The following is a 26,934-nucleotide window of genomic DNA, read 5'->3' as shown; positions in this document are numbered from 1 at the left end:
CTAACCTTTTCCGTAGGACTCTCCATACAGTTGATTGTGGAATTTGCAGCTCTCTGCTAGCTCTGCGAGTCATTTTTCCTGGGCTGCGAACAAATGCTTGCTGGATGCGTGTTACATTTTCATCACTCGTTCTCGGCCGTACAGAACTTTTCCCTTTGCACAAACACCCATTCTCTGTAAACTGTTTATACCAACGTTTAATACACCACCTATCAGAAGGTTTAACACCATACTTCCTTCGAAATGCACGCTGAACAACTGTCGTCGATTCACTTCTGCCGTACTCAATAACACAAAAAGCTTTCTGTTGAGCGGTCGCCATCTTAGCATCAACTGACGCTGACGCCTAGTCAACAGCGCCTCAAGCGAACAAATGTACAACTAAATGAAGCTTTATAGCTCCCTTAATTCGCCGACAGGTAGTGCTTAGCTCTGCCTTTTGTCGTTGCAGAGTTTTAAATTCCTAAAGTTATGGTATTCTTTTTGAATCACCCTGTATTTTTCTACGTCAGGGGTGTGGTTCATCATGAGTTTGTGCCAAAGGCCAGACAGTCAACGGTGCTTTTACTGCAAAGTGCTCAAGAGACTGGAAGCCAGGGTCCATCGCATGAGGCCAAGAGTAGTCTACTGTTGTCAAACATAGGCCTTAATTTGAGGAAGAAATTTTCTGAAAGTGTACTTTTGGAGCAAAGCACTGTACGGTAGCGAAACATGAACTGTATGACGACTGGAACAGAAGAGATTACAAGCTTTTGAGATGTAATGGTACAGGAGAATGTTGAAAAGTAGGTGGACTGATAAGGTAAGGAATATGAAGGTTGCCCATGGAATCGTTGAGGAAGGAAATATATGAAAAACAGAGACAAGAAAGAGGTATGATAGCTTGGTATCGAATGCCGTGCCTTTCGAATCCGCGCCAGACGGCATGGACCTCGATTACCACTAGAGCACTCTGCAGCCGTTGCGCCAGAGCACGAGGTCCCAGCGGCCAATAGCGATATACCCTATCATGTATTTAAGCTCCTGCCTCTCATTCTGATATTCCCATGGGTCTCTCGATATCTCGCTTACAGACATCATGTTTACATTGCTTATTTCCGTGTACGAGTGGACGTTGTTGATTCCGTGAGGTTTTCGCTTGTGACCCCATTGCTTCTTGCGTGTTGCTGTTCTTGGTGTCTTGCTCGGTCGTCTGTCATTGTGTCTGTCCATCCTTTCCCGTTCATCCGTCTTGTTTGTTCCCGGGCCGCTGCGGTTAGTTCGTGCCACGCTTTCGTTCACGGCCACCTCGCGACCATTCCGGTCGCGGTTACAACAGATAGGACTTGCGTCAAGGTATCAGGAAATAACCTCCATCGTCCTCAGGGGAAGTGTAGAAGATAAATACTAAAAAAAAGACAGAGCCTGGAATACACACAGTAAATAATTTATGATGCAGAGTGAAATGAAGAGGTTGGCAAAGTTGTTGAATCTGTGGCGGGTCACATCAAACCAGTGAGAAGACTGATAACTTAGCCCATGGGTAGGCTTCTAGTCACTAATGTCCGTTCGCTACCTTACCTAACTTGGAGGGTAAGATTCTGTTTGTGATCTGAGGGCGTCAATGGTTCTTTTGACCTTGATAAGTTTCAGACGTTTTTGGAACACCGTCCTTTCCCATATGAAACTGACAATCATCCCCTTAGGTAGTCGGCAGGCCTGGGCGAAGTGGAAGTATTGCCATCAGAGAAGCTCTTACCAACCCAGCTTTCCAGTTTATGTGTCAGCATATCAGGAGCTCAGATAATTATGTGTAGGATACTTCGAGCAGCACGTTTGGGGGAGACTTTCAGCCCTATATCAGTGGAGATCTTTAGAAAATCAACCCTATATTAGTGGAGACCTTCAGAAGGTCCAGCCTATATTAGTGGAGATCTTTAGAAAACTCTGGTCGATCGGATCAAGCTTATAATGACGAATGCCTTGTGTCAGGTAATTCAGATGTATCAAGATTAGGATCCTGAGCGTAGGCTGATTACAGAAAAGCTTACGGCGGTTACAGGTATGAGCTGGTATCACCTGATGAATAATGTCCTGTGTTGGATTAGTTGGTGTGACTGAAGTAGTGTCCCCGTCTTGGCGCCCATATATTCGTACATAATCACGTGTGCCACCTTGGATGTCATTTGGGAGAATTTTAAACGCGGACGAAAATCTGAGAAAACCTTCCCTGGAAGTGGATGTACTAAAACATTCGATAGGTGGACAAAGCATTTAGGCTATGTACACTCCTGGAAATGGAAAAAAGAACACTTTGACACCGGTGTGTCAGACCCACCATACTTGCTCCGGACACTGCGAGAGGGCTGTACAAGCAATGATCACACGCACGGCACAGCGGACACACCAGGAACCGCGGTGTTGGCCGTCGAATGGCGCCAGCTGCGCAGCATTTGTGCACCGCCACCGTCAGTGTCAGCCAGTTTGCCGTGGCATACGGAGCTCCATCGCAGTCTTTAACACTGGTAGTATGCCGCGACAGCGTGGACGTGAACCGTATGTGCAGTTGACGGACTTTGAGCGAGGGCGTATAGTGGGCATGCGGGAGGCCGGGTGGACGTACCGCCGAATTGCTCAACACGTGGGGCGTGAGGTCTCCACAGTACATCGATGTTGTCGCCAGTGGTCGGCGGAAGGTGCACGTGCCCGTCGACCTGGGACTGGACCGCAGCGACGCACGGATGCACGCCAAGACCGTAGGATCCTACGCAGTGCCGTAGGGGACCGCACCGCCACTTCCCAGCAAATTAGGGACACTGTTGCTCCTGGGGTATCGGCGAGGACCATTCACAACCGTCTCCATGAGGCTGGGCTACGGTCCCGCACACCGTTAGGCCGTCTTCCGCTCACGCCCCAACATCGTGCAGCCCGCCTCCAGTGGTGTGGCGACAGGCGTGAATGGAGGGACGAATGGAGACGTGTCGTCTTCAGCGATGAGAGTCGCTTCTGCCTTGGTGCCAATGATGGTCGTATGCGTGTTTGGCGCCGTGCAGGTGAGCGCCACAATCAGGACTGCATACGACAGAGGCACACAGGGCCAACACCCGGCATCATGGTGTGGGGAGCGATCTCCTACACTGGCCGTACACCACTGGTGATCGTCGAGGGGACACTGAATAGTGCACGGTACATCCAAACCGTCATCGAACCCATCGTTCTACCATTCCTAGACCGGCAAGGGAACTTGCTGTTCCAACAGGACAATGCACGTCCGCATGTATCCCGTGCCACGCAACGTGCTCTAGAAGGTGTAAGTCAACTACCCTGGCCAGCAAGATCTTCGGATCTGTCCCCCATTGAGCATGTTTGGGACTGGATGAAGCGTTGTCTCACGCGGTCTGCACGTCCAGCACGAACGCTGGTCCAACTGAGGCGCCAGGTGGAAATGGCATGGCAAGCCGTTCCACAGGGCTACATCCAGCATCTCTACGATCATGTCCATGGGAGAATAGCAGCCTGCATTGCTGCGAAAGGTGGGTATACACTGTACTAGTGCCGACATTGTGCATGCTCTGTTGCCTGTGTCTATGTGCCTGTGGTTCTGTCAGTGTGATCATGTGATGTATCTGACCCCAGGAATGTGTCAATAAGGTTTCCCCTTCCTGGGACAATGAATTCACGGTGTTCTTATTTCAATTTCCAGGAGTGTAGAATGAATTAACTGGAGTTAACTGAAGGGATCGTCCGGAAGAACCACTTTGGAAGGAAACTGAATACAGAAACACTGAGGAATAATGAGAAGCGGTTGGTGTTTGCTGAAGATGTGGATACCACGGTAAGGAGTACCACGGCAGGTAGTTCAGATGACGAGCAGTCTCTATAAAGAGCTAACACAATTGCCGGAAGAAAGGGAAATGTGAAGAATCTTGGGTAACAGGAGACATGACTACTTCAGGTGATCAACAAATGAAAGAAACACAAATAAATTTGTGTGAAGACAGGCATACAGAAACAAAAATTCGTTGGGAATAAAATAAACAAGAAGTGCAGCGAAGCCAGGGCGACATGACTGCAGGGAGAGTGTCAAGAAATCGAAAAAGAAATGGTCGTCGGAAGGACTGCTTCAGCTTATAGAAAATTCAAGAAATACAAAATTCACAGGAATGTAAAGGGAGAAAACAGAGTGTAAAGCAAGATTTGGGATCAAATAAACAGAAAGGGTAGATAATTTTTCATCGGAGATTTTAAACTCACTCGGCGAAGTGGCAACCAAATGGATACTCAGGTTGGGGTCTAGGCCTATGAGACAGGCGACATAGTATCAGAAATTAGGAAAAATATCAGCCACACAATTCCGAAGATAGAAAGAGGAAATAAACGAGTGTATTTTCGTACAATCAGCTTACAGTACATACATAAAAGCTACTGACGATAATAATGTACATAAGATTGAAAAATAAAATTCAAGATCACTTAGATGACAATCAGTTTTCCTTTTAGGAAAGGTAAAGACATCAGAGAATCCGTTAACACGTTGCTCTTGATAATGGAAGCAAGAAATATGAAGACTTCTTCACTAACTTTGTTGACCAGAGAAAAACACTGAACATTCTAAAGTGGCGGACGGAGTTGGAAATTCTGTGAAAAACAAGATAAACCAATGGATAACATCAGGGAACGTACTGTATGTACAGAAAACAAGAGGAGGTAATGTGATTTAAAGATCAAGATCGAAGTGCTGCAATTGTGAAGGTTGTAAAGACAGATGCAGTCTTTAGGCCCTATCGTTGAATCTCTGCATCGAAGAAGGAATGACGGAATTCAAGAAAAGGTTCAAGCGTGATATTAAAAGTTAGGATGAAAGAAAGAGTATCAATGGTCAGATTCTCAGATGACATAAAGTTGGAGAACAAGTACAGAATCTACTGAATGGAATGGTGTAATGACTATAGAACATGGACTGAAATTCAACCGAAGAAAAACGGAAATAATGGGAAGCAGCAGAAATGAGAACAGTGAGAAGCTAAACATTGAATCTGGTGATGACGATTTGGACTAAATTAAGGAGTTCTGCAGCCTTGGAAGAAAGAACCAATGACTACTAAACTAAGGCTTGTATAAAAGCAGACTAGCACTATCAAAGGAGGCGTTCCTATCCAAAAGACGTCCAATGGCGTCAATTATAGGACTTCAATTGACGAAAAAATTTCTGCGAATTTACGTTTGGAACACAGCATAGTATGTTAGTGAATCAAGGAAAACGGGATCAGAGGACAATCGACGTGCTTCGGATGTAATGCTACAGAATAATTTTGAAAATATGGTGGACTGGGAAGATAAGAAATGAAAAGGTTCTCTGCGGAATCGCCGAAGAATGAAGAAGTTCTGGTATTCGTTGCTTGCAGCCCATATTTAGTATCTCATGTTTCATAACGCCACGACCTTCAAACGGGACAAGTTCACAAGCTCTGCTTTTGGGATGAATGTAACACGTCAAACTACCGCACTGCACGAATCTGTTTTTCACAAAACGGGTTAATCATAGCTTGGGGTCGGCAGTTAGAGCTTACCACCATTGTGATCATTCTCTCTAGGATCATTTCTTTTACTTGTTTCCCTATGCTTTTAATATTCCAGTTCACCAAGTCCACAAGGAAGTTCTGGTATCTGTCATATTTCTTTATAAGCCCAATGGTACACCGACTAACTTGTGGAACGTTAAAAAACCGGGAAGATCTGGAGAAAGACCAGGTACAATTCTAGGTCCACATATGCTATTAAGCGAAGAAAGCGCTATGTTGGGAGACGGCCAGCCTCACTTAAGCAGCACTATATGATGTGAATTCGCTACTTCGGTGTTGCCAATAGGGCTGCTGGCAAAATAAGTTTAAGCTGCTGTTCCGGTGCAGAGGATCTGCAGAGGTCATACGCGGTGACGATGCTGGTCAGTGATGCCGAAACACACAGGATACCAAGGGTTTACTTGTCTCAAACAAAGCCCTATTGCTTTCATCAATTTCATGTTTATATCATTATCAAATTTCATCGTAATTATCGGTCATGCTGCCAGCATTTTTGTGTACCTAGTTTGTCACTGCAAGCAATTCTAGTATTGCTACGCAACAGTTCAGTTTCTGCTATGAGCTCCACTTTGCCTCCCCTCTTCCCCAACCCCCTCCCTCCCAAACCAAAAAGAAACTCAGTGGTGAGGAAGATGTGTCATCATTCGGCATGTTCATCATCACGCATGACTCGCCGACTTCTAATCACCGCTATCCTGCTCCTCAAGGTAAGTGGCACTTCTTTCGTCACTTACATCTTAACCCAGTGTCATCAACATTGTATAACAATTTCCCATAAAGTGTGTAAAACTTCTTCTGTGTGTAAAACTTCTTCTGCATCTGTTACTGAGAGCTACATCGTCTTAGCCAATGTTGCCTATTTAATGACTAATGCTCCCTTGGGTTGCATTCCTTTGGGACATTTTATAATAATGTCTCCTCTATAACAGAGCGCCCTCCTCTTTCTTCTCAAATTTTTCAGTAATATCTCAAATCCTATTGATTCTGCGGTCTCTGTTTTCTATACGAGGTCGTCTTAAAATAGCATGGAGTAGAATTGGAATTCTATGATAGTATTTTAATCATGTGTACCAATCTGTTTAGGAGGCAGCTCAGGAATATACTGTATATTATATCGTAAAAAATCCAATTGTTGTATTTTTTAGATATGTAACTTGCCATAAGAGGTCCTCGATCTGCTGGAAAGAAGTTAGTGCACCTGGAAAGTCATTTTAATTGAATGATGCTATGTGCCACGAGGGGAACAGGACATACACTGGCAGTGGTTTCAACATCGTCCGCCAAAAGGTAGCGTCATGGCATGTCTAACAGATCGTCATCTGTGTCTGCCATTTAATACGGAATGCTTACACCCCCCGCCGTGCAAACATGTGAAGCAAAGATGCAACCATAGCACGGAGTCTCACTTGTGCTTCCTGCAGCCAACTGAGAGAGTTTGAAAGGGGTCAGATTGGGGCTTTGCGAGTGACGAGGGGGTCCTTTCGGAGAACTGCCGCACAAGTGGCACGTGCTGCACCATTTGTTCAACGATACTGGTATCAGTAGTCACGTGAACTTTCTCACACCTGTTGACTAGATTCTGGGCGTCCATACAGTACAGACGCCCGCCAGGATCGTTGTATTGTAGCAGTGACAGATCGTATAGCTACCACAGCACGGGTACGACTACCTGTGAACCCAGACGTGTCAAGAAAAATTGTTGGTAACCGGTTATTAACTGGACTCGCATTCCGGAGGACGACGGTTCAATCCCGCGTCCGGCCATCCTGATTTAGGTTTTCCTTGATTTCCCTAAATCGCTCCAGGCATATGCCGGGATGGTTCCTTTCAAAGGGCACGGCCGACTTCCTTCCCCGTCCTTCCCTAATCCGATTAGACCGATGACCTCGCTGTCTGGTCTCCTTCCCCAAACAACCCAGCCCGGTTATTAGCGGTGGGTCTATCGGCACGTACATCTCCAGCCCGTCTTCCACGCATGCCGGCCGAAGTGGCCGTGCGGTTAAAGGCGCTGCAGTCTGGAACCGCAAGACCGCTACGGTCGCAGGTTCGAATCCTGCCTCGAGCATGGATGTTTGTGATGTCCTTAGGTTAGTTAGGTTTAACTAGTTCTAAGTTCTAGGGGACTAATGACCTCAGCAGTTGAGTCCCATAGTGCTCAGAGCCATTTGAACCATTTTTTCTTCCACGCATGCCGCAGCATTACCCGCACGTCTCGACTGTTACCGACAGAGAATCACCTGGTAAATGGAATGGCGGGCCGTGGTCTTCAACAATGAAAGCAGATTCTGCCTGCACGTAAGTGATGATCCTTTGCGTGTACGATGTGGACCTGGTGAGCGCTATCTCGTAGAGTGCATTTGTCCAAGACATGCTGACCCCACCTCAGGGCATATGGTCCACAGTGCGACAAGTTACAGCCCTCCTCACCTTTAATGTTTCTGGAAGGGATGCTCTTGGTACGAGCAGAATTTTGTCACACCCGTTCTTCTGTCGCCCTTGTAACAAGAAGGTGATGTATTGTTCCAAGAGGATAACGCCCACCCATGCACTGACCGTGAAACTCAAAGTGCTCTGTAAAACGTGCAGCAACTTCTCTGGCCAGCATGATCACCGATCTCCAACCGAGCCCGTGTGAGATACGATAAGACGAGAAATGACTCCTACGACTCGTCCACGAACATCTCTTCCAGAACGACTTGAACTGATCGATTTACTGGATGCCACATTTCCGTTCGTGGAGGCTACAGTACGTATTAGTATGAGTGTTTCAGCGTGCGCCAGGACCGCTTGTGCTTTTGATCTGTAAAAGTAATTCATTTCGTGTACTCCATATGCACTGTTGCAACAATAAATCTTTAGTGAATTAGAAACCTCTAAATATTATGCAGCATTTTTTTTTTTATTTCATTTTTGTCTTGCACGAAAGTCCTTTAACGAGAAAGTCCATGTGAGTAATGGTTGCGTTAGTTTGTCTGTCTCCGTGTAAGTAATGGTCAGATTCAAACAAGTGCCACTTACTGTGGGCGATGTATCGTCACTCTGTGAAAACTGAAGAGGAATTTGGAATTTCACGCTGAAATAGATTCTTTCTGACACTTTATGCCGCTAATGAAATAGAAGTTTATCGCATGGATTCTAAACACCTATGTACGTACAATAAACTTGAACGCAGTCTTGGGCGACGACAGCGTAGCTTTTCTCGGAATTTCAATAGTGTTGGAAAGGAACTCTTGCCATTTCCAATTCTAAGTGAACTAATTTGTTCATATCTTGTCACGGAAAATCATACATTAACAATAACACTGTCACACAGAAGAGAAAAACCATACGTCATCTTCACAGAGTTTCTAACACTCAGTGTAGAATCCAGTAACATATATTGAGCTGATTCATCTAAATTATTGACATACTATTATCACGTTAAGTATTATTCGCCTCCTTACGCTATTATCCTCAAGCCTCACAGTATACTCAATCCGAAATCATGGGAGAAGGTTATACCTCTCAAAACTATTACACCCAAAGGACTGTAAAAATTTAAGTTACGAAAAATGCGCTGTGGGGCAGGCTGTACCACACTGTAAGAGCAATAGTGGCCATATAATTTAACTAAAATCTAAAACCGACTATTTAGTGCACACTTCGTCATAAAGCAGTCTCAGAAATGGATGCATTGGAGGGAGAGAACGCTTCAGCCTTCTCGATTTACTGCATACGAGAAGAGCTCCAAGGGTTCAAAAAGGGTCGCGGTTCATAAATAAACGCCTCAGCATTTCAGGGCTTTACGGGGACACCGTCGCCGCGGCGCAGAAGGCCGTAGGCCCGACCCCTCCTCTCCAGAGACCCAGCGCCGGCATCGCGCATTGATTTACTGTTGAGAGTTCCTGCCCGCTACCCTTTAGCCTCTGTGGTCATCTGCGAAGGAAATGCGGCCCCAGAGACCAAGACCATTAATCGTACGTTACGACTGCTCAGAGATCTCTCATTCGACTCCGACGTAAGGGCTGCTTTGCATGTTGCTTAAAGGGTCCTTGGTAGTCTTGAAAAAATGAAAAGTACAGCACGCCAATGGGTTTCTTTTCTGACATTTTCTGGTGCTGTGTTACATTTAACGAATCATACTGACTTGTCAAAAGTCATAGGAAGGCTACTAAAGCGCATGCGGAGCATTTGCACAGTCCTCGTAGAAATGGCCTCATGACACTGCGTATGTCTCTCAGCGGTGACCTGTCTAATAGAGGACTGTGATCATCCAGTGTGTCTCTGCGAAGCTGACCTGACATCCGTTTTTCGAACAGTCTCAGTCCTCCTGTGCGACGGCTTGCACGAGTCGAACTGCAGATGCATCTTAGAAAAAACTGAACTCAGAAACTCTGATTCTTGCGTATGCTGTGATCCATACATCTTTCACCAATTATTATCATTCTGCGTCCAAAGACCGTTAATACGTGAATTTCTGCCACATTTACTACACAGATATTAGTAACAGAAGTACTCATTCATTACACAGGAAGTCGATTGGCAGAAAATCTGTCTAATTAAGGCTCATGTTTGATAGTAGCAGACTGGTTATAACATCTAACTGCAACATTTAGCAATCATCTATTCACATTTTCAAATGGAACAATCCTTCCTATGACTTTAGGATGCTATCTTTCCCGCATATATATTTTTATGATTACATAACACCTGGCATTGTTAGTAATTCTGGCATTGTTAGCAATCGAGTGAAATACCCTGCTTACTTTTGCGACTTTTTTCTTACTTCCATCTTTCTGCTTTCAAATTCTCTCTTTCTCTCTTCAGGGAACTTGAGTTGCATCCTACAGGGAACCAACATGAAACTAAGATTTTTAAAGGGGGGAACCACTTAAGGAGTTTCAAAAAAATCCAATTTTTTGTTGCATAAATCGTTAGCTTAAATATCCAAGGTTAAGCTGTCAAAATTACAAAGCAAAATTCGCATTCGTTTAGATTTTATGAGCATAGAACCGAGTACACATCGGGTAGATATATGTAGACTTATCAAGGGATGAATTACTGGAGAGATGTTTAGGTGGCCACACGCAAAATGCGAATGAAAGTTTTAATTCTAGTATTTGGCGATAACCTGCTAAACACTTGCAAGTGGTTGAGCTGCATCGTATTTAGCAGCGGGCTTGTTCAGTGAAGGAAATACACCCCTTCTGATGGTCATGATGAGGCAGGAATTGTAGTAGGCACGCAAAGCTTCAGTTATGCCAAAGAAATAGATAACCAACACACAAACCAGCAGAATCGACGTAGTTCATTGGAATCGAAGGAAGGTCGGAAAGCTCGGAAATAACTATTGCAAGAGCGACACAAACCCTATGAGGAAGTAGAAGGCTTACTATGTGGTACTGGAATCGCGGATTAATCGGTAAGCATTTTACATTATTGTTAACTTCCTTGAATTTATAGTTTCCAAGAATTTATTTTCAAACGCGTTTTTCTCGAAACGCCATTTCTCACATCTGCGTCCGGTATAACTCAAAAAGTATAGAACCAATCATTATGAAAATTGATACTATGATTTTTTATAAAATTACGAATTATATGAGCCAACTTGTGAGACGATATCATGATTTTAAGGGTACTTTTCTTTCCATAATTAGAGGAAAAAATCGTGAAAATCGAAGTAAATTGTTCCAACGCCTGTAAAATTTTTAATTTTCATAATTTCTTGCATTGAGGCTATTATTCTTAGAAAATAAGTTATTAGTGTAAATTCAAAACCTTTTTCATTTCAGATGAAAATCGGAATGGCTACACTGCACGCAATTGAAGTCTACTCACGAACTTCAGCGGACATCACACCGTAACTTTGTTATTTTTGACTGAAAGTATTAAAAAAAATCGCAAAGACTGTTAGAAATATGAATCAAATTATGTCAGATTTGATTAAATTCTCATTAATTTTTCCCACCCGAAAATAATCCCAAAAAATCAACGTCAAACAGCCTTCCAATGTGGTTTACCCCCTTAATTGTAGAAATCTCTTGGTTTAGATTTCCAGAGCTTGCTTTCACGCGTTAGCAGTGTTGCACATATAATACTTTTTGATTTACCTGCGTGGCATCAGTACACACAGAATACCCATTTCGCAGACAACAGTACCAAATCTTACAATTTAATGGCTCTGAGCACTATGGGACTCAACTGCTGAGGTCGCTAGTCCCCTAGAACTTAGAACTAGTTAAACCTAACTAACGTAAGGACATCACACATATCCATGCCCGAGGCAGGATTCGAACCTGCGACCGTAGCGGTCTCGCGGTTCCAGACTGCAGCGCCAGAACCGTGCGGCCACTTCGGCCGGCTACAATTTAATGCCTATCAGTGTGCAGAGGGATGGTATACTCCTGGGTGCTAGTGGATACAGGAAACGAATACAAGAGATGTCAAGAAGAATGTAAACTACGCTCCACGTCACTACTCAGTGAGCACCTGGGGAATAAACTACCTTCGCCCCTTACACAGATTAGGTTAGCGCTTACAGTATAGGAACAGTTACAAGATTCACGTATGGAAAGTTATATATGATATATTCTTAATTATTTCCATGTTCTGAAAAATTTAATAAAAATCAACAATTTCTTCTCATCACTGTAGAAATAGAATATACCTTAGTAATACTTAATCATTATAATTATAAGTACTAGATCTGTTTTAGGAATAACAACTTAACAGTACTTGCTACCTGCCGGTTGTATTAGCTGCAGTGTTATGCCACATTCCAAAGCCGAGTTAGCTACAAAAGTGGAATGCGGCAAGTTAAAGACCAGATTATAAATACTTTCGTCTTTATGCAACAGTTCTCACAAGATATAGTGAATTCAGTGCCCCATGTTCTAATGCTTGAGACTTCATACTTCTCATGTTGTCAAAACTTCTATGAGATTATTTTTACCCAGTTTCCTAGATAAAAGCTAATTACATTACATTTTCTTAATATGTATGAAACCTACCAAACACTAAATATTGCAGAAATGCACACCAGTATGTAGTAGCTAACGTTATTCAGCTGTAATTTTTTAGTTTGAGGAATATCATTAACTGTTCTGATCTTAACTTGTTATTATAAACATACAATTAAACGTTATGTATAATATTCTTTTCTTTGTTTTGTCAGAGACTGTTCCATCTACAGGTTCAAATGGTTCAAATGGCTCTGAGCACTATGGGACTTAACTTCTAATGTCATCAGTCCCATAGAACTTAGAACTACTTAAACCTAACTAACCTAAGGACATCACACACATCCATGCACGAGGCAGGATTCGAATCTGCGACCGTAGAGGTCGCGCGGTTCCAGACTGTAGAGGCTGTAACCTTTCGGCCACTCCGGCCGGCCATCTACAAGTGTAGAGTAATGAGCTACAATGGGAACCCTTACGTGACACTCTGAACAATGTTTTTATAATTGTTCAACTAAGCATACATCATCAATATCAAGTCATCCATAATATCTATATATATTTAAACTTACTCAATCTCATAAGAACTGTATGATAATGGACACTTCGGTTAATGACTCTCAACAATCTGTTCATGAGCCTCTCAAACTGTGGAAATTAATAACTGTAATGTAGATGGTACAACAACGATAATTACGCACGTAAGTTAAATTTGCAGGCCTCCTCCTAGGAAGCACTCGATTTTATACTTAAGTTACTATCAGTGTTCCTATTACGAAAGTTTCTTCTTCAGATGATGAATTTTAGAGGTTTAAGGATGAACTGAATAAGCTGCCGACTTTGCCTAAATGGAAATCTACAAGTAAAATGAACCAGCTGTGGAATTTTATTCTTTCTGTGCCGGTGTAGCCTAAAGAATTTCGTTTGGTAAGTTAGTATATGCATTCGGTAGTGCATATTTTTCTATATTACATTTTGTTATCTGTGGGAAACAATTCACATAGTTTCGTTTGAAGCTGGAATCCACAAATATGACCATACGGTCGCATTATTTTTCATTAGTGGTTGGTATATTAGTTCCTGTTGACGATTTCTAACCCTTGAATACGACATGGGATATGACAGACTTTCATTCAAGAAGTTTTGTAGTGAATATCACACCTTAAAGAAATGCGACCACGAAAAACGAATAAGAAACGAGAATTCTGTAGATAGAACGACTGAAACATACGACAGCTCCTGATGAGGAAAATTTCAGTTAAGCACTGCACTACAAGTTCTTAAAGAGTAATTTTTCATAACAGTTTCAAATATTACTGAAGTCATTAACAAGAGGGTCATACACAGATGCATAATAGTGTAGAAGCCAGGGATGTAATCTCTTCTGCGGTGGAGATAAGAAGTACGTGGAACTCAGGAAGTAACTCCGCCTCCTTCAGTGAGATGTGAGTTCATAGTGGTAGTTGAGATTGTAACTGAGAAACGGATAACTAGTAATACATCCCTATTAGAAACACACTTTTATATATGTCAGGGGCACACGTGTGATCTACATCGTAAGAGAGGCTGTGGACCCACTGATGTCGCAGTGAGCAACAGATCTCACCAAGCCGTCGTCAGCAGGTACGTATACATGAGCAGCAGCGCACATGAGCCGCTGCTGGTCTGTCCTGGCTGTGGAATACAGCATGTGCTAGGATGGCACTCAAAATGTAGGCTCTTAGTATTATCAACATCGAATATGTGTGTCCACACTGGGCAGTGATCAGTGTCGATTGAAGTCTCCAAGAACTAGTGCTCAGTGACAGCCAGACCAGGCCGCCTCCAGTGCAGGCTCAAACTGGAGAGGTGGCCACCAGCAAGGGTGGTCACCCAGAGGGAGAACCAGCAATGTGATGCACTAAGTCATCTGCATATGGCCCCTAGCACAGGTAGCTGGTTGTTGCTGCTGAAGGCAAAGATCTTGGCAGATGACTGGGTATCTCCTCTGGCTCTGCAGTAGTCTGCACATCAAAGTCAGCAGCAGACAGAGGAGGTAGGATTAATGTACACAATTCAATATGGTCGTGTACTGAAAACTTTGGTGTGCATCTGAGGACAACTGAGTACATCTGAGAATCTAGGTCGGATTGTAGGGGTTTTCATAAGAGTCTCCTGCCCAGTACTTCCACAACACCATCACCGCCATCCTGGTGAAGACAACGGGCAGCAGCAGCATCTGGGTGTCTCCATTGGGTGACAATGACTTCATATGTTCTGCTCCTCTTGTTTAGTTAGCTCTTCAAAGACCTTAACACAGCTGTTGGATAATCCAACTTCACCCTTCAGAGGCACTGGCTAGGATTTCCTACTGCTCCAGCTTCCTTCGTACCTTAGAGTGCATGGTCACCACAATGACGGAACCCTTCTTTTCGTGACATCATTTTGGTGCACTGTTGCCTGGCGCTTCAAAGCTCCATACTAGCGTGTGGTTCTACACTTATCCCTTCTCCGAGATATCTAGTCTGCAGATTTGTACCCATTTACACACCTAGACAAACGCCATTGAACAAATGTTTTACAAGTTCATGTAAAAATGTGGAATGAAGAGAAGTTTTTCCTCTCCCCTTTACTTTATGTGGTATTAACCAAACGGTTTATTGGTTACTTCTTGACCTACGTTATTCTGTGCAACGCGTTAATAAAGCAGAAAAAAGACCAAAACTTTTTTTCTCAGGAAATTCCTTTTAATAAATCATTTTACAGAAAACAGTTCTACTCATTTGATCCTCTACCTTTGTATCCCTCCTTGATTACCTGTTCGCTTCTTGGTTACGTCTTATTTAAATATTCATTTCGTGATGTGATTAACTCGATCTATTGGTAAGTGATGATCTGTATTTCACAGGGATAGATGGTATTCCATCTGGGGTTGTTGCAGGTTACGCAAAGCAGAATCAGGACCGCTACTATGAGAGAAACCAAGGTAATATCTGAGTCGGCAGCAAGCATAATGGTCCTTCTGGTCAGTACAGTGATGCTTGTGTCAGATTAATTGTGGTTGCTCAGGTGATGGAGCTGGCAGATGTAATGGCATGGGCCACACCATTCACTAATGTTCTACCTTGTCATTGCTTTCGGTGGTATCAGTTTTTAACAGTTTACTGTCGCTACCCCTGGACTAAGCACAGAATAAACCGAAAATATGCCAGCCCTTTGTGCGTGGGGATGTGACAACTGCTCCGCGTTTTGCCGATCCGGACAATCCTAGTTGGATGTACTAGTATCATAAAATGGTTCAAATGGCTCTGAGCACTATGCGACTTAGCTTCTGAGGTCATCAGTCGTTCATTACACCTAACTAACCTAACGACATCACACACATCCATGACCGAGACAGGATTCGAACCTGCGACCTAGCGGATGCTCGGATCCAGACTGTAGCGCCTAGAACCGCAGGGCCACTCCGGCCGGCACTAGTATCATAATTATCTCTCTTTATCCACAAGCATAGGTCACGTGTTGAGATCAACACATAGTTGTTCTTCTTCCTGGATACTAACATGAGTTCCTGCGTTTCATTTGTACAAACTTCATTCTGAATGTCCTCGTTGATAAGGCCTCCTGGAGAAAGGAAATAGATCATTCTTCCTCTGCCTTTCGAATGGCTTGGTTTCCACAATTCTTTACCACATAAACAATGTAATACAATATCACAGTATTGACTGTTTAAAAACTAAACTCCCAACATAAAAACTTAACAAAATTGTAGAGGAACTCACTACAAGATGGTGATAACCGAATTATGATAAATTCGATTCACAAAATTGTTTCACGTACCTTGCATTGCTGATAACTATTGCTATGACCTGAGTACAAAAGGTAATGTGTGTATCTTTAACCCTTCGGTTTCCATTTACTTTCTTCCCTTCTTACTTTTACTTTTTCTTGTTGGTACCGGTACTGTCACATGTGGCAAAGTGTCTACACTACTTTCAAAAGAATTAATGTGTCCTATACGTACAATGTACGAGTAAGTTCTCGTCGGGAACTGTAACTTTAAATTCAAGGGTGATATGATTTCTATGACTCGATATTTTCCCTACTAATATTGAATTTTTTTCCGTTTTACCCTTTAATACGTAGGGAATAATCAGCATAAGCTACTGACCAATTCCATATACTCAGGTAATTTACCAACACATCATTCCATTTGCTACAGGTGATCAAGCACATTCATATATGCCTTTTTGAAACTTTTCCAATCATCCTGTAAAATATTTGCCAAATCCTTCATCAAATTTCTATATTATCCCATCTTTAGGATTCATTGTTTCAAAAGGAGACAGCATATTTCTACTGTATACTACATCATATGGTGCAAGTCAAAGACTGTCGTTTATTTTAGAAATACGTGGAACTATTATACACGGTAGTTAAACGTCCCACTCATGATGACTGTTCACATAATAATATCTTGCCGACTCTACAATTGATACATTCCATTCATCCGTTTGATTGTGGTGGCGAGGGACTAGTGCTTAGTTTCTGAATTCAAAATAAATGGCATAGTTGCTTAAAGTCTCAGACATGATGTTTGCTGCTTGACCTGTAACTATCGTGTCTGGAACCAGTAGTTTACCATCGCCTGTTCCACCATACACGCTTGTCGATTCAAAAGAGCAATCACAGTTGCATACTGTGAAAAGTACATTACGACGGTTAACATGTAGTGGTTACCCGCCAGCGTTAGGGGGCTCAACATATCCATTCACATCATTTTAGATGACTTGCATTTATCTAGTAATCTTTGCAGCAGTATCTGTTGTTGACTGATATCAGCACATTGTGTAAATGGTACACAGTTCGTCAGATACTGGTCAACGACCAGCCTCCTTGTTCTCCACCAGTAATGTTTGGAATTTGCCTGTCAGTAGTTCTTCATCCTTTATGACCTGCTAACACATGACTGTGCATCTCATGTTAGATTTTTCACTGCTGTGGGTGCCACAGCACATCACCTATACATCGCCACCCTAGACAAGAGACTATCATGAATAGTGAACTGTGGCGGCAGCCTAAATCACTGGCAGACTGCATCACTGTTGTGCACTTCCAGCCATTCTGCAAACGTGCTCCCAAGTGTCTACATAACACCAATCTTCTTTATCAAGGCGTTATCATTGCTGTGTTTCTCGACAACTTTGCATACTATCCTGTAATCAAATTCACTCTTCCTTGATGCCTAACATATTAGTGTATTTGAATGATATTCCAGCCTTAAATAAACACTTTAATGACCCATGGTCTATTATAACCCCTTATCACTGTGAATATCTTACCCTGCAGTTAACAGTGGAATAGGTAAAACAATGATAGTCGAAGTAGAGAGGATATAAAATGTTGACTGGTAGTGGAAGGAAAGCGTTTCTCATGAGAAATTTGTTAACATCGAGTACACATTTGTGTGTCAGGAAGTTTTTTCTGGAAGTATTTGTATGGGGTGTAGCCATGTATGGAAGCAAAACACGGATAACCGAGCGGGGTGGCGCAGTGGTTAGACACTGGACTCGCATTCGGGAGGACGACGGTTCAATCCCGCTTCCGGCCATCCTGATTTAGGTTTTCCGTGATTTCCCTAAATCACTCCCGGCAAATGCCGGGATGGTTCCTCTGAAAGGGCACGGCCGACTTCCTTCCCAATTCTTCCCTAATCCGATGAGACCGACGACCACGCTGTCTGGTCTCCTTCCCCAAACCAACCAACCAACCAAAACACGGATATTACATACTTTAGACAAAGAGAGGATGGAAGCCTTCGAAATGTGGTGCTACAGAAGAATGCTGAAGATTAGATGGGTAGATCACGTAACTAATGAGGAGGTACTGAGTGGAAATGGGGAGAACAGGAATTAGTGGCACAGCTTGACTAGAAGAAAGGATCGGTTGTTAGGACACGTTCTGAGGCATCAAGGGATCACCAGTTTAGTGTTGGAGGGCAGCGTGGAGGGTAATAATCGTAGTGGGAGACCAAGAGATTAATACACTAAGCAGATTCAGAAGGATGTAGGTTTCAGTAGTTACTTGGAGATGAAGAACCTTGCACTGGATAGATCAGCATGGAGAGGTGCATCAAACTAGTCTTTGGACTGAGGACTACAATAACAGCTATACGCAATACAACGTATAACAGTCCATTCTCTTTCTCTGATATCAGGTACCTCTGATCAGGTTTATTCAATTGTCTCCAATTACTTGTTATTGGTTGTTCCATTCGATAGAATCCAGGTTACTCGAAGCTAATGATGGGATAAATTCTTTTTTGTAATCTGGAAATATTAGTACTCATCTAATTGTTGGCGAATCTTTCGATTTCTCTAATTCAGTCCGATAGCTGGTTGACCACGTCAATTTAACAGCCGTTTTAATACATGAATCTTCTAGAAGTTCGAGGGAAACCTTGACCAAATTTCTACAATAATTACTTAGGTCTCAAAATAATTGAAGTTATTTCATTGTCTGTGGTGGTAAGTAATCACAGAAGTCACTGTCAACAATGGGTTAGTATTCATGCGACATTGTCTGTTCAGATGACCTAGATATCTTGTAACTTCTCAGTTTTTAACAAAAAAAATTCCAAATGCAATCACTCAAACATTTCCTTGAGTCTTTGTGTGTGCTCATCTACGTCTGCATCTACATGGATACTATGCAAGTCACACTTAAGTGCCTGGTAGAGCTTTCCTCGAAAGACCTTCACAACAATATTCTACTATTCCAATATTGAATAGCGCGAGGAAAAAGCGGACACCTGTATCTTTCCGTGCAAGCTCTTGTTTTATAGCTTTGATTTCCCTTATTTTATTATGATGTTCGTTTGTCCCTATGTACGTCGGCGTCAACAAAATATTTCCGCATGCGGAGGAGAACATTGGTGATACAAATTTCGTGAGGAGATTCCGCTGCAACGAAGAACTCGTTTGTTTCTACGGTGTTCATCATAAGTCCTGTAACATGTCAGTGACACACTCTCCCAATTTCGAAATAATACAAAACGTGCTGCCCTTCTTTGAACTTTCTCGATCTATTCTGTTAATTCCATCTGGTAAGGATCCCACAGCGTCCTGCAATACTGCAAAAGAATATGGACAGTCGTGGTATAGGCAGCCTCTTTAGTAGTTAAGTTGCGCGTTGTAAGTGTCCGCCCCCGGTAGCTGAGTCGTCGAATGTCAATCATAAGGGTCCGGGTTCGATTCCCGGCTGTGTCGCAGATTTTCTCCACTCAGCGACTGTCTGTTGTGTTGTCCTAACCATCATCATTTCATCCCCATCGACGCGCAAGTCGCCGAAGTGGCGTCAAATCAAAGACTAGCACCTGGCGAACGATCTACCCGACGGGAGGCCCTAGTAACAGGACATTCATTTTACTATCTTGTAAGTGCTCTGCCAATAAAACAAAGTCTTGGTTTCGGTTTCCCCACAAAATTTTCAATGTGTTCTTCACGATTTAAGTTTTTCATAACTTTAATTCCTAAGTATTTAGTTGAATTTACGACCTTTAGGTGTGACTGCTTTATCGTGTAACTGAATCATTTTAGCACTCATGTGGATGACATCACACCTTCCATTACTTAGGGTCAATTGGCAATTCTCGCACCATACAAATATCTCTTCTGAATCGTTTTGAAATTTGTCCTCATCTTCTGACGACTTGCATTGATGTGGACGAACAATGCAGCCAGTCCACAGTGACGGGTAGCCAAAAGAAAGGCACGCGTACACACACGCCGACTGGCGTGAAGTCTGGAACAGGATAACTATTGAATGCTAATAAGAAAAGTATGCAGCTCCTCGAATACTTAACTTTATTCTTTGTTGGTTTATAACGTTCTTCTTGAGACATTTATACGATAACTCTCAAACTATGTAAGGCTAATGGCGCCTTGCTAGGTCGTAGCCATGGACTTATCTGAAGGCTATTCTAACTGTCTCTCGGCAAATGAGAGAAAGGCTTCGTCCGTATAGTCGCTAGCAATGTCGTCCGTACAACTGGGGCGAGTGCTCGTCCGTATCTCGAGACCTGCCTTGTGGTGGCGCTCGGTCTGCGATCACACAGTGGCGACACGCGGGTCCGACATGTACTAAATGGACCGCGGCCGATTTAAGCTACCACCTAGCAAGTGTGGTGTCTGGCGGTGACACCACATTCCTCCCCCGCAAATCGGCGAACGGTCGTGTTATAAGGCTTCCGCCCGCCGTGGGGAGGACCCCATGGTGACGTATGCGATGAGGTGGGGAGCCTAACAACAGGCGAGGCTGTGCCACCCGCACCCGGCCATTTGGTCCGAGGGAAGCTAGGAAACGCCTGAAAACCTAGTCCAGGGCGCACGTCAACATGCGGTGTATGCGCCCGTAAAGAGACAGGAGGGGCCGAAGGGTCGACCTCCATTGCGTCGGGGTACCCGACGCGCGATTACGTCATGGGGTCAGGAGCGGGCAAGAGTTCCATGGCGGAGGACGGCTGGTCACGGGAAGCGATCGGCGGCGCGTGACCCAGGGAGGCGCTTGGCGGCTGCAGCGAAGTGTCCACTGCGGGCGGCGCCGGCTGGAGAACAGGCGGCGGCGACGGCGGCTGCGGCGGCGCATCGCCATGTGGCAAAATGGAAGGCATCGTCGGTAACACGTGGGAATGAGGCGAGCCAGTAGATGTGTCCCCAGGGCGCTGACCGGACGGCACCGTCGCTGAAAGCAGACGGGGAGCGGCAGAACCTGTGCGACGACAGAGGCGCAGCTGAGTGAGATGCCGACGCACCTCACCAGAGGCCACCAAAACCAAATACATTGCGCGGCCGAGGCAGCGAAGAATGCGCCCTGCGAGCCAACGCCGTGAACCTCGATAATTGCGAAAGAATACAACGTCGCCTGGAGCAAAAGCAAAAGTCTGCCGCTGCACAGGAACCGGATGCGGCGGGTGCAGCAAAGACATCAAGGTACGATGAGGACGACCGTGGAGCAACTCAGCCGGCGAGCGACCATCTCGGGGCTGAGAGCGATACGATGACAAAAAGAGCAACAACGCGTCCTCCCGAGAATGCGACTCTTTCAACATCAATATCTGTGACTTGAAAGTCCGGACCAATCGTTCAGCGGCACCGTTTGACTGAGGCGAAAACGGCGCGGATGTCAGATGTTGAATACCATTAGCCTGGCAGAATGACTGAAATTCTGCGGACGTGAATTGTGGGCCATTGTCGGAAACAATAGTCTGCGGAAGACCTTCAATGCAAAAGATAGCAGACAACGCTTGGATGGTGGCGGAGGACGTCGTGGAAGACATCCGGACAACAAAAGGAAAATTACTGAAGGCATCTACCAGAACCAACCATCGAGCATTCCAGAATGGACCAGCAAAATCAATGTGCAAGCGTTGCCAAGGGGAAGTGGCTTTTGGCCATGCAAAGACTTTCCGCGGCGGTGCAGATTGTTGTTCGGCACACGCCAAGCAAGAAGAACACATATTCGTAATCGCAGCATCGATTCCGAACCAAGTACAGTGCTGACGAGCAAGTTGTTTCGTTCGCACTATACCCCAATGTCCTTGGTGAAGAAGCCATAAGACAGAGGACTGTAACGAACGTGGGACCACGACTCTGGACTGTTCATTATCAGAACGCAACAACAAAACACCATGTCGAACAAAAAGTCTCTCCTTGTGAGCAAAAAATCGGCGAACCAACGGATCCTCGATCCGAGACTTTGACAAGGGCCATTGAGTAGCAACAAAACGCAAAACGGTAGTAAGGACAGGGTCAGCAGCTGTGGCTGTAGCGACACGACGAAAATCTATCGGAAACGATTCGACCACGTCATCAGTTTCCGCATCAATGAACATGCAAGCAAGTTCAGAAGAATCGAATGCTTTATCCTCAGCAACAGGCAAACGGGACAACGCATCGGCGTTTCCGTGCTTAGCAGTGGACCGATACAAGATATCGTAGCGGTACTGCGAGAGGAAAATAGACCAGCGAATGAATTTCTGCGCTGTACATGGAGGTACAGGCTTGTTCGGATGAAAAAGCGACGTCAAAGGTTTGTGGTCTGTGATGATGGTAAAGTGACGACCATACAAAAAATCATGGAACTTAGTAACACCAAACACGAAAGCCAAAGCTTCTTTCTCTATCTGCGAGTAATTTCTTTGCGCAGACGAGAGCAATTTTGACGCAAAGGCAATAGGGCGATCATGCGAGCCTACTTTGTGCTCAAGCACAGCACCGATCCCGAAATCCAATGCATCTACCATCAACAAAAGGGGTTTCTGGGGATCGAATGGCGTAAGGCATGTATGAGAAAGCATTCCGTCGTCCAGACGAACGGAACACCTGTACGGCGTACGCGATGAAGCGGAGCTGAAAGAGAAGAGGCATTGCGCATATTCAATCATACCTTGTGATTCTAAACCGGGTAACGTTCTTGCGACCTCATCACGCAATGCGTGAGGAACATTGCGCGCTCTGAAAAACTGCGGTTGCGCATTGTCTTTCAGTTCCAATTGTGCTTCATAGTTTTTAGCGCAACCTAAGCCCGGTGTAAAAATGTCTGCAAATTCGTCACATAGCCGAGAAATACTGTCTGAAGGCACAGTGTGATTCACTGATAGGACCTGATTTACAATAGACATGTTAAACAACGGAAATAAATCTAAGCCAAACAAGTTCACTGCAGTAGAAGAACGAAGAACGTAAAATGACACAAGTTTTGTTTGTCCCTTGTATGTTGCAACAAGAGTGCACTATCCTATCACAGGAATTTTCTGTCCTGAATATGTAGTTAGCTTAACATTTGCGGCACGCAACGGAGGTTTGCCCAGTTGTTTGTACGTGTCGTGATTGAGCAGTGACACTGCAGCTCCGGTATCGAGCTGGAATGGTATGACCTTGCCATTAAAGTCCAAATCTACAAAAAGTTTATTGTCCTGCTGACGACAAGAGCGACTGCTTTGTGCAATTTGAACTGATACAGGTACAGAAGCACTTGCGACTTGACGCGATTTCCGGCGACGTCGACGCACACTTTTTGTGGGACGAACACAGTCACTGTTAGAGAAAGTGGCACTGGACGGGGTGGAAGTAACTACATGAATGTCCATGGGCGAAGGTTCACGAGCCTGAGTGTCCTTGGTTCGATTCCGGCGCGAAGCAAAGGGCCTGGAATGGTTGTGATTGTCTGATCTGAGCTTTTTCTGGCAAACACTTTGAACATGTCCTTTCTTATTGCAGAAAAAGCAAATAGCTTGGCATGACAGGCACTGTTCATGCGAATGTCTAGTAGCACACCGCGGGCATGATTTCACTGCATTCGTGTGCTGGCGCGGCACACCTGGTTTAGAGAGCGGCGGCAGCTGCGTCGAAGTGCGCGAGGGCAGGTTACTGGGCCGCGCAGCGCGCCCGGCGGACCGGTTAATGTTACGCACTGTTGGCGAAGTTTCAAAAGATTCCTGAGCACAGTCAAGTGTGTCTTGTCTATCCAATATGTCTATCACTTGTTGAAGGGAGGGATTAACTAGTTTCAAAATTTGCTCCCGTATGCGAACATCAGAAACGTTTTGTGCAATTGCATCACGTACCATTGTATCTGAATAAGGAAGGCCACAGGCACATTCAAATGCACAGTCCCTAGTACGTCCTTGCAAAGTTGCAACCCACTCCCTATTAGTTTGACTGGCCGTACGTTTTGCACGATAGAAAGTATACCTTTTTGCAACTACATTAACGGTTTCTTTGAAATAGGCGTCCAATGCCGACAAAATTTCTTCATAGGACAGAGTTGCTACGTCACGTCAGGGAAACAATTTCACTATCACACGGTAGGTGGACACACCTACACACGAAAGTAAAAACGGCTGCCGCTCATTACCTTGAATTCTGTAGGCGGCGAGATGAAATCCAAACTGGCGGGACCACTCAGTTCAGGACTCGTGGGTTTGGTCAAACTGGCGAAACTGCGGTGCAACTGCATGTTGAGGCGGCGACAGCGATGAAGTGGCGGCTGCCGCATCGGTTTGAATGGCACGTTGACCCTGGACGAGCTGTCCAAGGGCATCCAATAACGCCTGCGTCTGCTGATTCTGCAAGCGACAAAATTCGGGCAGCACATCTGGCGATGCCATGACACAAGTAAATGTAAGCAATCAGAAAGAACACTTTTCCCTCGTCGCTAATGATGTGGACGGACAATGCAGCCAGTCCACAGTGACGGGTAGCCAAAAGAAAGGCACGCGTACACACACGCCGACTGGCGTGAAGTCTGGAACAGGATAACTATTGAATGCTAATAAGAAAAGTATGCAGCTCCTCGAATACTTAACTTTATTCTTTGTTGGTTTACAACGTTCTTCTTGAGACATTTATACGATAACTCTCAAACTATGTAAGGCTAATGGCGCCTTGCTAGGTCGTAGCCATGGACTTATCTGAAGGCTATTCTAACTGTCTCTCGGCAAATGAGAGAAAGGCTTCGTCCGTATAGTCGCTAGCAATGTCGTCCGTACAACTGGGGCGAGTGCTCGTCCGTATCTCGAGACCTGCCTTGTGGTGGCGCTCGGTCTGCGATCACACAGTGGCGACACGCGGGTCCGACATGTACTTAATGGACCGCGGCCGATTTAAGCTACCACCTAGCAAGTGTGGTGTCTGGCGGTGACACCACATGCATCATCTGGAAATAATGTAAGACGGCTGCTCAGATTGTCTTCTTATAAATCGTTTAAATAAATAAGTACGAGCAGAGGGCCTATAACACTACCATGGGAAAAGCCAGAAATCACGCCGGTTTTACTAGACCACTTTCCGTCAGTTACTAAGAACTATGACCTCTCTGACAGGTAGTAACGAATCCAGCCGGATAACTCAGACGATATTCCATAAGCACGCAATTTGACTACAAGCCTCTTGTTAGGTACTGTGCTAAAACCCTTCTGGAAATCTAGAAAGACAGGAACCAATTTGCAATCTCTTGTCAGTAGCACTCAGAATCTCGTGTGAGTAGAGTTAGTGGTTTCTTACAAGAATTGTGTTTCACAGGAACTATGTTTTCCATTTTCCGTGTTGACTGTGTGTCAATACATGGTTCTCTTGGAGATAATTCATAATGTTGGGACACAATATATGCCGCAAAATCCTTGTTGGATATCGACGTTAACGATATGGGCCTTCCTCCTGCCCCCTTTCTTGAATATTGATGTAACAACTTTCCTGTATTTGGGTACAGACATCTCGTCGAGAGAGCGGTTGTGTATGGTTGTTAAGTATTGAGCTATTGCATGACCATACTCTGACAGGAACCTAACTGATATTCGGTCTAGAACGGAAGACTTGATTTTAGTAAGTGCTGTAAGTTGCTTCACTACTCCAAGCATGTCTACTTCTAAGTTACAGTTATTCATGTTGGCAGGTGTTCTTCATTCGAATTCTGCCATATTTACTTTCTCTTCTTTGGTGAAGGAATTTCAGAAAGCTGTGTTTAGTAACTCTGCCTTAGCAGCACTGTCATGTGTAGTATTTCGATTGATATCGTGCGGAGAAGACATTATGTCTTACCGCTGGCATACTTTACATGTGACCTAGAACCTCTTTGCACTTTCTGCCAAGTTTCGAGGTAAAGTTTCGTTGTCGAAATTGTTATAAAATTTTCGCACTGAAGTCCATGCTAAATTTCGAGCCTCTGTATAAGACAGGCAATCTTACCAGCGGAAAGACGCAATCCATACCTTCGCTGCATGATAACAATGACAATGCTTCTAAAGCAGAGTTACTAAACACGATTTCCCGAAATTCCTTCACCAAAGAAGACGAAGCAAATATTGGAGAATTCTAATCTAGAACAACTGCCAACATGAGCAACTTAGACGTAGATACCCCTGTTGTAGTGACGGAGCTTAATTACTTAATGAAGGCCGGCCCTCTTGTCTAGTTTATATACCAGTCAAGTTCCTTTAAGAGTGTGCTGATACAATAGCTCCATACTTAGCAATCATACACAACCGCTAGCTCGTCGAAAGACGCATACTTGAACACTGGAAAGTTGCACAAGCCACACCAATAAACAAGGAAGGAAATAGGAGTAATCCGCTGAATTACAGACCCGGATCACTAACTTCGATTTAGAGTACGATTCTGGAACGTGCACTGTGTTGTAACATTAAGAATTACCTCCAATAAACCGATTTATTTCACAAACAGCACGCATTCAGAAAATGCTGTTCTTATATAACACAGCTAGAGCTCTTTGTTCTCACGAAGTAATGAGTGCTGTCTATAGGGGATATAAAATTGATTCCACATTTGTAGATTTCTTGCAGGCTCTAGACACCGTTCTGTGTCTGTTGCCGGTACACCTTTGAAGCGGCCCATCTGTTTCCAGACTCTCTGTGTGCGATGGTGGCAACACCGAGAACC

Source organism: Schistocerca americana, chromosome 5 (assembly GCF_021461395.2).
Source record: "Schistocerca americana isolate TAMUIC-IGC-003095 chromosome 5, iqSchAmer2.1, whole genome shotgun sequence".
Lineage (NCBI taxonomy): Eukaryota > Metazoa > Arthropoda > Insecta > Orthoptera > Acrididae > Schistocerca > Schistocerca americana.
This window is presented reverse-complemented; position numbering follows the sequence as displayed.